We start from the raw sequence: 15,342 nt of genomic DNA on the forward strand, positions 1-15,342 counted from the left end.
ATTTATATGCTACTTCAGTATATTCTTCATTTGTGCTTTTGAAACACATAACTTGAGATGACACTGTGATTTACTATAGTTCTTACTAATTTTTTTTTTTTAATAAAGCAAGCACTGAAGGTCAGCATGCTGACAAAATGTATCTTGTACAGCAAAACAGTCTTCAAAGGTTTACAGGTAACTTTAATTATTGAAATTTTTCAACAGCACATCTTAAAATCTTCTCTGTTTCATTAACATTACATTAAGATTTATAAGAGAAAATAAAAAATAATCTCAAGATCTTCTAGTAGGTATATGAAGCCTTGACAAGATTTCTTTTAAATAACCTGTTTGTTACGCCTTAAAGGCAACAACAGTTTTGTCTTTAAACACAACTATAGCAGGGGGGTTTTTTTGAGCATTAAAGTAATGAGTTGAATTTTGTATCCTCAAAGAGATTAGGCTAACTTTTGTGGGTACAACTCTTTGGTTAGTAACAAAATGCAAACACGGATGTCGTTAGAACTATTAATCTTGCCTCATTCAAAAAGGCCACTACAATTACTTTAAATAATCCAGAAACTGGAAGAATAAAAAGTATTTTTATTCTTAACTGACATTCTACATACGCTGAAACTCTTTTTTCCCCTCCAGAGACACCTTAAGTTTCATCCTTAGCAATAAATCAAAACTACTATTTGCACAGTGGAAACATTGAAGCACTGTACCTGTTCCAAAAACACTGTCCAACAAAATTTGCTTTTGAGACATTCACAAATGCTCACTTATATGGAAGTCACAAGGCCAATAACATAGATGGCCTCTCCAGAAGTCTAAATCGGGTTATTTCCTGTCTTCATCAACCTACACCACCCCTCTTCCACTTAATTTTGATTAAAGCTTCATTTACAATCATCTATTGAGAACAATGCCACAATTTTATAATTGCATACCCCATTCCTTAACCAAGTCCCACAAATAGTCCTTACTAAAATTAGCATTAGCACACATGCAAAATTAAGACTGTCCTTAAGTCAAACTAAGATCAAGACTAGGGACACTACAGCCCCCAGCATGACACCAATTTCTGTAATTCTGCTGCTCTCCAACAGAATATTAACAGTCCTGTGTGCTGAAACTGTATCAAATATATGAGGTAATGCAATTCCTAAAAGTAATTTGAATTGTAGTGCTAAAAGAAACTTGCCCTAAGATGTAGCCTAAAAAGCCAGTATTATTTCCCCTCTGAAATTTCTCAGAAAAAAAAAAAAGCTCACCCACAGGGCTAAGTGACAGTTAAGCAGACTTTTCCTTCAGATATGAAAAGTCCGAAGATACATAAACAGTTTTAAAACTAGTTTGTATTAGTGCATTTGTAACACAATATTTGTAAATCAGAAACACCTCTTGAAAAAACACACGTTTAGATGTCAAACCTTCCATCTTTCAAGTTTCTATTAGTTGGAGGGGGAGGGTATTTCACTTTTCATGACCGTATTTTTCTATATCAACATCAATGAAGTTAGAAAAAATAAAAATATCATTTCCTTTGTAATACTGTCTCCTTAAAACAAATCACAGATCTGCTTTTACAAATGGAGAAACTGAGTCAGAAACACAAACTGACTCACTAAAATGCGTACAGGAAAACACTGGAAGATCTCAAAATTCCCAAGAGGTTCTCGGTGTATATAACATTTGCAGTCTATAACATATACTGTAAAATTTGAGTGTTTCAACTTTGGGTTTATTTCATCCCTTCCCCCAACCACTTCTTTGTGAAGCATATGAAATTATTTTCTTTTAATCTTGAGTCAGACATGTGCCTGAGAACACGACCAAGTCCGTGAAGTTAGAAGCTCTGCAGTCTAACTCATAATGTTAAAAAAATTATTCACAAGAGCGGTAGCCTTTAAATCTAAGGACAGGAAAGAAAAAGGCAAAAGGTTTCCAAGAAGGCCCACACACACTCTTTAGAGTCTATTCATGTACTTTTTAATAAACAGAATAAGAGATCATTTCTTAGGAAAAAAACCCTCAAAACTATGTAAATTAAGGAAGGTATGATGGGAGCATGCATTACTGGACTATTAACGCATCACTTGGCGGTTAAAATCACTCAGCCTTTGGCCTCAAAACACATGAAAGGCATGCATTAACAACACTTAAAGTCTTACTATCTTACCATTCAACTTCAGGTATACCTTAAACCACACATCAGTGCTTCTAAATGGTATCTAGATTAAAATTCTTCAGAGAATGAAGATAGTTTTGCTGTTTCAATACCTTACTTGTAATTGTTCAAATCCAGAAGATTCCTAAGCTATGCTAGAATAAGAACGCATACCTCATTAAACTAAGGATAAGATTAAAGACAGGCATACAAAAAGAAAAGTGAAAAAATTCTCCTTTTTTCCTGCTTAAAACATAGTTTGCAGCCTCCAGTTTGTATCAGAATACACCTACCTCACCAACCACCAAATAATAAATCCTTGTGACCTCCCTTCCCCCCACTCAAACATATTTATAGTGGTGATATTAAAAGGTTCATATTTCATTTAGGGAAAAAAAAAAGGTTAGGAACTGCACTTTCCCTCAGAATCTGTATGTGTATTACCACATATACAATTTATATTGCAATATACAAAATAAACTGAAGGAAAAAAAAGGTAACACCAAGATTACACAGTGGCAGAAGAAATTCCACATCTTAAAGTAACATGTCTCACATGCATTATTTCCCTAAGTATTAAGTTCTTTCAGTATTTTCAAACTATAAACACATGGAATTACTATCCTGATGTCCAGCAAAGAGATTTGCTGTAAGTGAATAGGACATTCACAAACGTGATTCCACAAAGAATTTAGCTGTTTTAGTGATCTTAATCCACTATCTCCTTTCAGAAATATTACTGCTTTTATGTATTTAACAGGATGGACAGACATACAGTATCCATCATAAACATAGCAGCTTTTCCAAATTCTTCAACTGACTACATACTACCTTGCAGCAACCTATACACACCCCTCAAAGAAGCTGCCTGAGTCTATTGCCTCTTTCCACCCCCCCCTTTTTCCTGACAAGAGTGGTCTCGTTCACTTGCCTTTCACACACATAACCAATAAAATTAATCAGCTGGAACACAGCATTTTTAAATCGCAGTAAAGTCAAGAGATGTTTTGTATGTTATTTGAAGGGAACAGTCTTTTCATTTAAACATAATAAGACTCTAATATGCTGCAGACAAACGCACTGCACGGGGTGTGGAAGACCCGAGCTGATTAGATTACCACAACATCAGCCTGAGGCCGCCATTTTTAGAATCTCTAAAGGACAAAAGAGGGAAATTAAAAAATTCGCTCCATATTTTTTTAAAAGTAACTTTAAAAGTATAGTGATTACAATCAATTAATCATGCATTATAACTACAGCCGCGCATATCGCGCTCTTTTCTCTGATCTGACCCCTGAATAACAAAAACGTTTTATTATTACTCCTTTAAGGTAGTGTAAATAAACGCACTAAAACATTCCTTAATCTAGATGCAGTACTAAACTTCTCCTTTTAACGACACGTTGTATGTACCGTCTTGGAGACCTCGGGGCTCTTGTCCACCACACATTCCCTAATGGCTGAGTGTGGGGGAATCCAGGACCTTTATAATAAGGCTATATTATATTTCTCTATCCTATTTAACACTACTCAGTGAACCGTCTGTTCCCCCTCCTCTATATGTCTGCAGCAATAGGGTCTACCCGACCAATAATTATTTCTTTAATAGACTGAAATATGCCACCCAAGGACCACAAACACTGGCTGCAGAAACTAAAACAAGAAAGGGATGCACCAATATAACTACTTACACCCTCCAGAAAGGGGGTGGAGAGAATGATCCCCTATTAAATTGGCACAGAAACTCTTTGAGGACTGCTTTCCGTTTGTCCAGGTTACACCGTGAAGCAGAGATACTAGGAGGGAGGGAGGGAAGGAGACGAGACGGGGGTGTGGAAGGCAGTGAGATTAGGCCTGTAACGAGCCATTTTAGTACCACAAAGCAAAAATTAACAGGATGGAGGAAGAGAATAGGTTTCTCTAAGCTTCATAAAACTCAATACGCAGTCCCAGTAACACACAAACGCGCTGTGAAAACCCTCAGTTTAAGGAAGCGTGTGTTGTCACATAATAGCCCCTTCTGCTCTTTTTCCAAGCATAATGCATAAATCTGGCGTAAGTGCCAAAAAATTCTCCTCAGCTCCTCCAGTTACAGTAACCCGCCATATTCACAAGATATAGCGACAGCCTGCCATTTTTTAACCAAGCCCCACAAAAGGAAAAACAAATTCAAGGCAACTTAAACACAATTTAAACACATTTCAAGGTGGAAGGGAGTTATACTCGCACCAGGGGCAATGAGACGTTCCCGTCGCATTTCACTCCCTTTTTGCCACCCCCCTCCCCACAGTACCCACAGCAGTATTCGCTGGTAAATAACCAAAGACTCACCTGTAATGGTCACAGGCCAGGCAGCAGGACCCCTCAGCTGAGCCCTTTCTCTATCCCAACCAAAACAATGCAATACCCCCACTGCGGCTATCCCTACCCTAGACAGGACTCAACCCTCAGCAGGCTCTTGCAGAAGAAAAGGGAAAGGAAAGAGGAGACCCCCCCCCTCCCCCCAAACCTAGCTCAGCGCGCAGAACCCTACAGGGACCAGCTCGGAAGCGCCTTTGCCTTGGGACCTATGTACAAACCCCACTGCCGCCGCTGCTCCCGTGTCTCCCTCCTTTCAGCCTCCTACGCTCCCTCCTATGTCACTGCCTCTCTCTGGGAAAATGGCGTCCGCTCTCCCCTCCCTCCTACTGCACGGGGCTCACCCGCCCCGCCTGGCAGGGGCAGGGTTACGAAGGCGAAGCCAAACTACCGCCATTTTGCTTATGGGCTGGGAGTGCAGTTTGCGCCCGCTGAGCCCTCAGTGTCCATTTTGCAACAGCGCTTCGCACGTTACGTTGAATGAGTCGGGTCTGGGCGCGGCCGAGACACCAGACTGCGGCAGGGGCTCGGGCAGGGGGGCTACAAGGAGGTGCGGAGGGAAGTAGGGCAGGGGAGGAGGGGCGGCCGCAGCTGGGGCTGGTGCCGGGGGCGATCCGCAGCCCCGGAGGCGCAGACCGCGGGGGAGGGGCAGGGGCTCCGTCTCAGGCTGTTCTGGGACCGACGCCGGGCGGGAGGATGTCTGACTCAGAAGTGCATCCTCTGAAGCAGAAACGCCAGAATTCCCTCCTCAGCTGTCCCCCCTCCCCCCGCTTCCTCTTCGTGGCCGTCGTTGCTCTCAGGACAGCTGTACTTTACGAATATCAAACTGAGGAGCAAATTTTTTCCACAAAGTACGCGAAGAAACGGGCAGACCCGCCGGGCCTCACACACAGAGGAACTTGAGGGGCGGGGAAGAGAGGGGCGAGAGGGGGAGCTTTGACTCGTTCAGGGGGACGTGGAGGTTTTCACTGAATCTCTCCGGTCAATAAGGCACTCGAGACTGAGAATCTTCCTTGAAGCGTTTAAGGCTCATATATAAGGCAAGTGAGAGAGAGCTTCTTTTCTTAAAGGGAGACACCACTAGCTGAAGGCGTTTCTTTTCTGCAGGGAACGAGACGAGTTATGAACAAGCCTCGTTTCCCCTTTAGGGAACGGCACTTGGGGAGCAGGTATGGTTTTATGCGGACCGCCGGCAGTTGGCACGGCGAGAGGCTCGCTCAGGGTTTCCGGGCAGATGGGAGACTCGGCCGTTTATGCCGAACTCCTCTTCCTTCCACCATATCCCCTCCCAGCTCCTGTTCTGCCCGCGCAGTGCCCTGCCTCCCCTGCCCGGCTTCAGCCCCTCCAGCGATACGGCTGATTGAGGGAGGGGAGGCGGCGGCTGGGGTTTCATTCGACGCCCACCAGGGGCTGAGCGAGCCTCTTTCAGTGCGCAAACTCGGGGCACCAGATAAAAGCTGGGCTGGCAGCTCATACCCTGCCTCGATGGAGCCGCCACAATCGGGTGACTGGAGAAGCAGTTAGCAGCGCCATAGACTAGCGTCCCCCCACACCTTGGGCAGAGAGAGTTTGGGGCTCTAAACAGCTGCTGCTGCGGCAAGAGGGAGCCGAGGTGAAGGGATCTGCTAGCTGGTTGGACGCAGAGGAGGCGGCTGTAATGGGGCATTGACTCTGAGGGAGGAGGGGGGGCGATTAAACGTCTTGTGATCATGGCGGAGTCTATGGGTATTTTTTCCTGTCTAACTCTTCTGTGCGTGTGTCTCTTGTTTCTCTCTTTCTCTTTCCTTAGGGCGCTTGGCTGGGGCTGCTCGCTCGGGTTCTGCCTGTTGTTGCGCGAAATGGCGGCTGGCGTCTCGGTGGGTTTGGTTGTCGGTTTTTTGTGTAGGTTTTTTTTTTCCTGTCTTCCCCTCCTATTCCCCTCCCCCCACTTGTGCCTTGGCTGCGGCTCCGCAACGAACCGCGGCGGAGACTGAGTCAGGAGGGGGGAGGGAGCTGCGCGGGAGCCAATGGCCGGGCCAGCCGGGCTATCCCGGCGCGCCCCGATTGGCTGGCGCTGACATCATCCTGCAGCAGGAGCAGCCGCAGCTGGGCAGGGTTGGGGAGCTGCCGGGGGAGGCTGGTGCAAAGGGAGAAAACAGGCGCCATGATCCCAGCGCGAGGGAGGACTGCACGGGCGGGAGATCCCCGAGGAGCTGGTGAAAAGCAAGGCAGGACCAGGCCTTGGTTTCTCCTTCTCAAACAGTGCCGGCCCTTTGAGGAGAGGAGCGGGGAAAGAGCGAGAGAGGAGCACTTCGTGTCTGCTTTTGTATCTGCGTCAGTACAAGATGGCGCAGGGTCTCCCTGGAGAGGGAAGGGAGTTGCACGTCCGCCGGAGGTCATGTGACCGCGTTGCATTCTTGTGGGGTTTGGCTGCAGACCAAGCTGGCTGAGGCGGTGGCGGCTGCCGCCCGGGAGAGTCCGTGCTTCCCTCCCCCTCTCGCAACGCCATCGGTGCCGCGTTGCTTTCCATTTCCCTTCCCCCATTAACCTTACGCACGAGGGTGTAGCTGCCGCTGAGGAAGGTTCTCGCTTCTCTCTTTATTCTCCACCCATATCCAGGGTGTAGCTGGTCTCGGGGGGGAAGTTTTCCATTCCGCCCCCTTACTGCGTCAGGCTTTACCCACCGCAAGGGAAAGTTTCCCCCTCGGCGCCTCCTCTCTCCGCCCGAGTGTCAGAGCTGGTGGCTCCCGCGGCCGGGTGTCCCTGCACAAGCGCTGCCTGCTCTTGCCCGGCTTCCCCTACTCGTGTGCGAGAGCGCTGTTCTCTCTAAGTTAGGCTCCCTGGAAGCATTGAATTGTAGCACGGTTCTTACTGAAAGAGTCGGTTTAAGCAATGTTTAAATGACCTCATTAAAAGAGTCCAGGACGATTCACAGGCCGTGCGGAGTTCCTTATCTGACGAGGTCGTTGTGTTTCCAGCGTTGCTTTGCCGGGGTATGGCGTTGGGGGCCTCAGGAGAAGGCTGCAGGCAAAAGACTTTCTTCTATTTGAACGAACTGTTATGGAAAAGCAAACTGATGATCTTTTAGTTGTATGTTGTTGGATGCCTCTGTAAGAGTTGAGTAGCTTTTCTGTGGGGTAGTTGTGGCATGTTAGAAATATAGGCCGTGGATGGCCTGCATCTTTGACACAGGAATTTGAGTATATATTCAGTGTAAATGAAAGCTATGGTGTGCAAATACTGTGAAGATGCCCCATGTCTTATTTTCTGAGGTTTATAGTTAAATGAACTTGACACACATGTCTGGATAGGCTTGGAAGCTTGGCAGATATATTTTCCTTTTTTTTTTTTTTTCAATTTCAACGTTCTGCTGGAGGGGGAAGTAAACAAAAGTCTGTTTTCCACTCCTAACACTTTTTAAGGAATACAGCTTGTGTGACTGTTTGGGTGGGGTTCTCCTGTTTTCAGAGCAGTTCAGTCCTAGTTCCCCTATCTTGTTCTTGTATGACATGGTATGAATTTAGCCTCTGCATCTAACTGAGTGAACAAATTAACAGTTGAAATAACTGATGCTTTAAGGGTGGTGATTTGTTTCATTTAGAAATATTTTGTAGCTCTTTTTTTTGTTGTTGTTCTTAGTCTGTTCCCTAGTAGATGTGATTGTAATATTTTCTTTAAATTATTATTTCCCCCCCAATAGTAATGGGGGGTAGGGGGTAAAGCTTGAGTATTTGGTGAGTGTGATGTGTGAGAACTACAGCAAGGAAAGTAACTGCGTATGTGACTAATATAAAAGGACTCCTGTATAACAGAGGCTACTTAATACATGTTACATAAGTAATATGGTGAGGTGGAGTCTAGTTACATAAGAACTGACTCGGTACTGTAAGTAGTCTGTATTAGTTGCAGCTTATGGGACATCTCTGTTGGGGGAGGGGTAGAAGAGCAGAATTGGAAACATCTATTAGGGCTACATTTTTCTTTTGTGGGTTATGTAAAGGTTACCAGAAAGAAAAAAGGAGACAGTAATTAAGGATGATACAGAGTGAAGCTCTCAAAAGTGTGGAGCTTCATGTGAGCCTAGTCTTAGGATGTAAGCATTGCTTCCTAAATAATTTTGGGCTTTATTTTTTCTGAGCGCGTCAGATGGTGGTTGTCAACTGAGCATTGCACCAACCAGTTTTGTTCTGTGCACATTACTACAAAGAGGAGGATTCTTGAGTTCTAGAGTATGTGAGGCTTGGTTTGTTTTTTGGGTTTTTTCTAAAACTTACTGGAAATGGTGCTATGAAGAGGCAGTTTGTTTGTTGACCAAACATTGAAGTGGCTGGATTACTGATTCTTCTTGTGTAGGCATAGTATGACACAAGGTAAACACTCCCTCTGTAATGGAAGCTTCCAGAGAAGCTTTCAGCGTACACTGATTGTTTTGAGACAGAACAGATCTGTTTGGGACCTGACCTTGTGAATGTTTCATTACAGATGTATTAAATGAAGAACATTAATTTGAATTGAAGATGAGGAAAAACCACATTGTTATTTTATTAGCACTTGTATTTAGACATCTATTCTGTAATTATAACAAAGGAGTAATTTTCTGCCTCTCTCTAAGGAAGCAGTTGGTGTGCTTACATTATAGTTTATGTAGAATACCTGGAAGTCAGAAGCTTACCTATGGCAGCAAGAACTTTTATTTGTAAAGCACCAGTTTTAGGTAGCTAACATAAGTAACATTTGGCTTGAAAACCAATAGGTGAACCACTTTAAAAGTTCTGTGTGTGACTGGTAACTTATTGCAGCTGTACTTGAATTGAGGTTACTCTGTGCTTTTATGAAGGTATAGAAATGAAAGCAAGCTTTAATGAGCTTACAATATTTTTGTTTGTTTCAAGGTGATTCTACTGAGTGTTCTCAGGGAAGCAGCATTAGTTCTCTTTGAAGAAGCAATGTCTTCAACAGTGTTGTACTGCTGACTCAAAACAATGTCTAATGTGTTCTAAACTAGTTCTACTACAGAGATGAATGAAAACCATGTGTGAGAGATGGGCAAATCCCCTACTCCGAGGTTTCCAAAAACCAGTGTGATCCAAGCTGTGCCTTAACCTGGAATGTGAAGGAAGTGAGCTGTAGGAGAGGGAGATTGGGTAAAAACAGCAATGAACCTTGCATTTATGGTAGCCCACCAGGGGAGAAACAACTTGTACTGAGCCACAATTCTTTACTTTTTAATAAGGACCTTTCAGTTGGCTGGGCATTCTTCAGCAGTTGGACTTGTGGTTCTGACTTGCTGTGGTAGCCTGTCTGTGCGTGTATGTGATCTCTGCCTTTGCTAAGGCCTGTTATTGAAACACTGTTGTTTACCTTTAGCTGTACAAAGGGACTGACAGGAGTTCAAGGGTATTTAGGGGAGAAAGATACTGATAGTGTAATAGATCTCAGTGTGTATAAATGCCATAGTTGGAACAGTTGAAGTGGTGCTCATGGTGAAAGATGATCCTACACCTTTCCCAGCTGTTCATTCTTTCTTCTACACCACCCTTTTTTTTTAATGGTGTGAGCAATCGTGGGAAGTAGAAGAGAAGAATGTGTCTAGCATAAGCCTGATTGTAAGGGATGGTTTTCTAATGTGAATGTTCGTTGTGTAGCTTCACAGACACTTCTACTTGAACAGCAGTGGGAAGAGGCAGCTGCAGGGAGAATGGACATATATATATTTGAATTCTTAGTGAAATTAGGTGTGTTTTCACATGTAGCAAAGAGACAGTTCTTTGGGAATTTTGAGAGACAACTCTTAAAGGTGCTTGGCTAGTGCAGCCAGAATCACTGCTTGAGGAGGAGCCAAGCATACTCAAGTTCAAAACCTTTATGTAAGGCACTGCTAGGTTGATAGGCAATTTTAAGTGATAAGATCATTTCATATTTGTTGAAATTATAACCTACAAAATAAATACTATTTTTCCTCATCTGTAGCCTAGTTAACTCTTAACAGGATTTTTGAGCTTATTTTGTAGGAACAGTGTAAGATTTGGAATAGACTTGCTTCTTCCAGGAGTGGCTGATACCCTAATAGCGGGGATATTCTGTGAAAAAAAATTGAATGGGTTCTGAGCTACTCTTAAAAGTAGTACCTGTGGGTCACAGTGGTAACTAGTCAAATGAGTATGGATTACTTGAATGTAGTAGAGCAGGCCCAGTGACTGCAGAGTGATCAGTTTATCTACTTGGATGTTGAAAGACTATTCAAGGCCTGAAGAGCAGTAGGACAGGAGAGGAACTTCTTCTGTGTGCTACTTTGGACTTTGTTATGATAAGCTTCACTGAAGAAGTTGACTGGTAAGATTTATCTCTGGAAGGAAAACAAGTTGTTGGCTGGTTCTAGAAGTCTTAACAGTTGACTTCTTCACTTAAAGGAGCAAGTTTAAAGCTGTTGTATGGCCTGCTAATCCCAGGATTAGTGGGAATTTGCACCAAGTCCAGCTCACTGATGTTTGGGCAGTGAAGTGGAGCAGTGGTTTGATTTTTCCTTCTAACATGACCTTGTTTTTTGAAGTAGTCTTTCTGATGAACTTCTGGTTGCTTTGGAAGGCAGAGTTAAGCTCTGTGTAGTTACTTTGGTAAGTGAGGTAGTGTTCCAACCTGGTCATAGTACATCATTAGCACTGAAGCCCTGTCAGTAACAGTTCTGTAATGAAAATGCTGAGAATAAGCAGTGATTGAATGGTTCCTCAGTATGAAGATGCAGGCAGTGTAAGCACAGTGGTGGCTCTTGAGGATCTCTAGGAAGAAAATGGGGGAAAGCACTGCCGGTTTCTGATAGCTAGGCTGTGCCAGAGTCAGAAAGTTAATGAACTGTGAGCTCCAAGCATCCCGGAACTGCACTTCAAAGTGGTCCTGCCACAGCAAAAGTCAAGTGTTGTGTTGCTTGTAGGCTCAGAAACCAAACAAAATATCACTGCTGTGTCTGTGTGCTTAAGTGTTGGACAAAAGAGGTTCCTTATCTTTGCTGAAACTTCTTGTCTGTAGGGAGCTTTCTAATGGGGGAACAACCACAGGCTCAGGAATTTTTTGTGCTTGTGTGGTCAAGTATAGAAGCACTATCTCCAGGCCTGTTAATAATGTACAGTCATGTAGTAGTTTTTACTCAAAAGTAGAAATGCAACTGGAGTGCAGCAGTACATCATGACTTTTCAAAGGTTTAGCTTTTGAAGACTGCTGTAGTCCTATTCAGTGTGGCCTATTAGGACTCAGTTTCAGAAATTCAGAAGTCTGAAAGCAGGCTGGTATACTCAGAACAGGTAGTTTTCTAATGTTGAGTACCATGGGCTATAAAAATGGATTTATTTCCTATAAACATTAGTAGATTGGCAATTAATGAAGCTTTGTGTTGAAGTCCAATTCTTAGTATCAGATCTACATGAATTAGTGTGTATATTTCTGGCCACTTGGTTGTCATGTGTGTGGGTCTTTGCTAGCTGCGTGATCCCATGTAAGTATAACTGCTACAGACAAACCAAATATGTCTGAAACAACCTTGTGGCAGATCTGGGGTCTGAAAAGTAGTGGGGAGAGGACAAGAAAAACTTAATCTGGAGAGCTATCTGGAAAACAAGCATTAGCATCCAGTTCTTGTCCTAAACTCCCTCTCTTCCTTGCCTGAGCATCCCTTATCAGTTTAGGTGACAGTCATGTGGCTCCCTAAATGTAAGTTTCGATTTTTAAATAAAGAAAAAAAAAAAAAAAAGGAAGTGTAGAGCTGTGCTGCTTTATTACTGCAGTCAAAGCAATCCCTTGAAGAGATTGGTCATGACTGGTCATGAGATAGTAATTTAGTCTCTAGCGTAAGAGGTCTTTTACCAGCTTTATTCCTCAGTAAGTGTTACACTGTACTGTGCTGCTTCATTTTGGACAATATCTGTGGTGCAATGTTGTTGGACTGGTAATTGCTTCATATGGTCTTATCCTGTCTCAGCAGATACGTTATCTCCAATTCAGAAGAACTGTGGGCCTTCTAATTAGAAAACTTGGTAAGAGCATGTTAGTAAAATGTCATTGTCACAGGTATCCTGATTTAGAAGCATACTCTTCACAAATGAAACTTAATTTGTCAGGGTGGTGCTACAGTTTGAATTCATCTCAAAAGCTGTGCTTCATCCCTGCAGCATTCATATGCTGGAGCAAGCTCATAAGCTTATAAAGGCATGCTGGGCAGTTGTCAGATCCTATTTTTAAACTGTTTCTGAGAAACATTTCTGTCTCCTATCTCTGCACAAGCGTAGGAAAGACTATACTGCATGTAGGAGCCACAATGTCTGGGTTCAGCTAACAGCAATTTTTGAACTTTACTGTCTCTCAAGAGGAGACAGGTTGAGTCTGCACTGATTTCTGTTGGGGAGGGGAAATGGTAGTAACTAGGAAACAGTGGCATTAGGCTGTTGGGTCCTTGGCTATAACTACCTAAAAATAAAACATGTCTACAGTGCTTGCCAGACTAGCCAAACTTTGACAGGAATCCTGATGGCTAGTGCAAAGGCACCTGCTTTGCTGTACTCCATGGAAGAGCTGGGAGCTGAAATGCTTTAAATGGTATCTCTCCTTATGAATCTTAAGTGTAATTAGCTTTGCTTAATAATCTTCTGATTTGCAGTAACCCATTTACTACAATTGTGTGATACTACTGTGTGCTTCCTTTAAATTTCTGCTAGCACTGGAAAAAAATCACATGAAAATGCAACTAGGTTCTGTGTGCAGGTAGGGCTAGTATATTAAGGCTTTTACTCCCTGCGTCCAAGATGACACAGGGAGGCCTTTTCCTCCCTGTGTCTGCTTCAGACTAGGTGTGACTGAATGTTAACATGTTCTTGCTATGCTAGGGAGGAAATTCCAAAATTGGAGGACCACTTCAGAGATTATTTTTGCCCCAAACTAGGTAATATATTAAATACTGATGAAGCATTTAGACTTTTTGGGCTTTTATCTTTTGGAATGTTCCTGCCAGCAGTGTTTAAACTAGACTAAGTACTATGAATAGAATCTTAGAGTGGTAGGGGTTGGAAGGGACATTTAGAGATCATCTAGTCCGATCCGCCTGCAGAAGCAGGGTCACCTAGATCAGGTCACATAGGAACATGTCTAGATGGATCTTGAAGACCTTCAAAGAAGGAGACTCCACAACCCCTCTGGGCAGCCTGTGCCAGGGCTCCCTCACCCTCACAGTGAAATAATTTTTTCTTCTGTTTAAGTGGAACTTTTTGTGTTCCAGCTTCATCCCATTACTCCTTGTCCTGTTACTAGCTACTATAGAAAAGAGGGATGTCCCAAACTTCTGACACCCACCATTTAGGTATTTATAAATGTTAATAAGATCTCCCCCCAATCCCCTCTTCTCCAGGCTAAACAGCCCCAACTCCCACAGTCTTTCCTTGTATGAAAGATGTTCTATACCCTTGATCATCTTGGTGGCCCTTTGCTGGACTCTCTCCAGCACTTCCCTGTCCCTCTTGAGCTGAGGAACCCAGAGCTGGACACAGTACTCCAGATGAGGCCTCCCCAGGGCAGAGTAGAGGGGGAGCAGAACCTCCCTTGACCTGCTGGCCACACTCTTCTTGATGCATCCCAGGATGCCATTGGCCTTCTTGGCCACAAGGGCACATTGCTGGCTCATATTTAATTTATTACCAATCAAGACTCCCAGAATTGAATAGGAAGAGAAGCAATTATTTGTTATTGTTAATGCTGCCCTAAAATGAATTATACAGTACAAAGTCAACATAAATTTCTTAGAGCTCTTTCCAGAGGCTCCTCAAAGCACTGCAGTTGTTAGTGTAGACTTAGTTGATGGGAAGGACTCAATGTATTTTGTAAATACATGTCACAAGTAAGCAGGTATTAACAGTCTACAAATGTACCTTTGATCTAGAAATGACTTACTGGAATGTACTTGTGCATGTTCGTAGGTGCTGCATAGAGCTTGGACTTTTTTCCTGTAGACAGCCTATGCATTTAACAGGAAGGGTCTTGCTCTGTGTGCCTCATGTTTTTTTTGCTTTTGGTAGTGTTGAGTAACAATTCTATACTGATTGAACTTAGTATGTAAACTCTACAGTAGTTTAGAAAAGTACGTACATATTAACAAGTGTAAAACGTCTGTTGCATCTTCCTAGAAATAGTATATTGCAGTATCGAATGTTTCAGCTTCACAGCTGTTCATAAGCCATTCCATATTTAAAATCCACAGCCTGTAGGGGATGTCTGAATTAATTTAAAACAGGTAGTGGGGCTTTTTTGCATGATGTAAGAATGAGTGTTGCTTGGAGTTGGTGCTCTATACTTCTGCATCGTCAACTCCCACTACAGTAATAGACCATCAACAAGTAAGACAGACTGAACAGGGTATCCAGAAAGGTGGGTTCACAGACCTCATTTTTATTTGTGCCTTTTAAGATTCTTGGTTGAATCTGAATTTTGGATATGCACAATTGGCAAAGGAGTGGATGTGTAGAAACACTTTTACTGTAGCTTGTGAGCTGAAGTCTTGCTCTGCTTATCATATGATAAAGATGAGATGCTTCATTAAATTTATCTGCTTTTCTTTACACAAATCTAATGTAAGCTTTTATATTTTTAGTATGTATTTTTTGAGTCCCCTAAGAAGGAGCAAGTCTGACTTGTGATACTGTTTGAAACTAACTCTCGTAGTATGAGATACTCAGTACTCAATTAAAAATGTTGAAAGGGGACCTTTGGCATTTCTGACAGTTGCAAGGAAAAATAAGAATGAAATACATTCTTCTGTAAGGAAGCTTCAGAGCATATACCCTAGACCATTTAGCTTCTTAAAAGTAGCTGTTCTT

The 15,342-nt window shown here is 43.0% G+C and overlaps 1 protein-coding gene across 6 annotated transcripts in view; it reads right to left on the bottom strand.

Annotated features, from left to right (window-relative positions):
* The window catches only part of KMT2E (lysine methyltransferase 2E (inactive)), a 67,126-nt gene extending 62,302 nt beyond the window's left edge, over positions 1 to 4,824 (bottom strand). For all 6 annotated transcript variants that reach the window (XM_062019084.1, XM_062019045.1, XM_062019052.1 and 3 more), the window contains exon 1: positions 4,487 to 4,824. The gene's annotated coding sequence lies outside the window, so the exon portion shown is untranslated. The remainder of the gene's footprint in view (positions 1 to 4,486) is intronic.
* Positions 4,825 to 15,342: the final 10,518 nt, after the last annotated feature.

Source organism: Colius striatus, chromosome 1 (genome assembly GCF_028858725.1).
Source record: "Colius striatus isolate bColStr4 chromosome 1, bColStr4.1.hap1, whole genome shotgun sequence".
Taxonomy (NCBI): domain Eukaryota; kingdom Metazoa; phylum Chordata; class Aves; order Coliiformes; family Coliidae; genus Colius; species Colius striatus.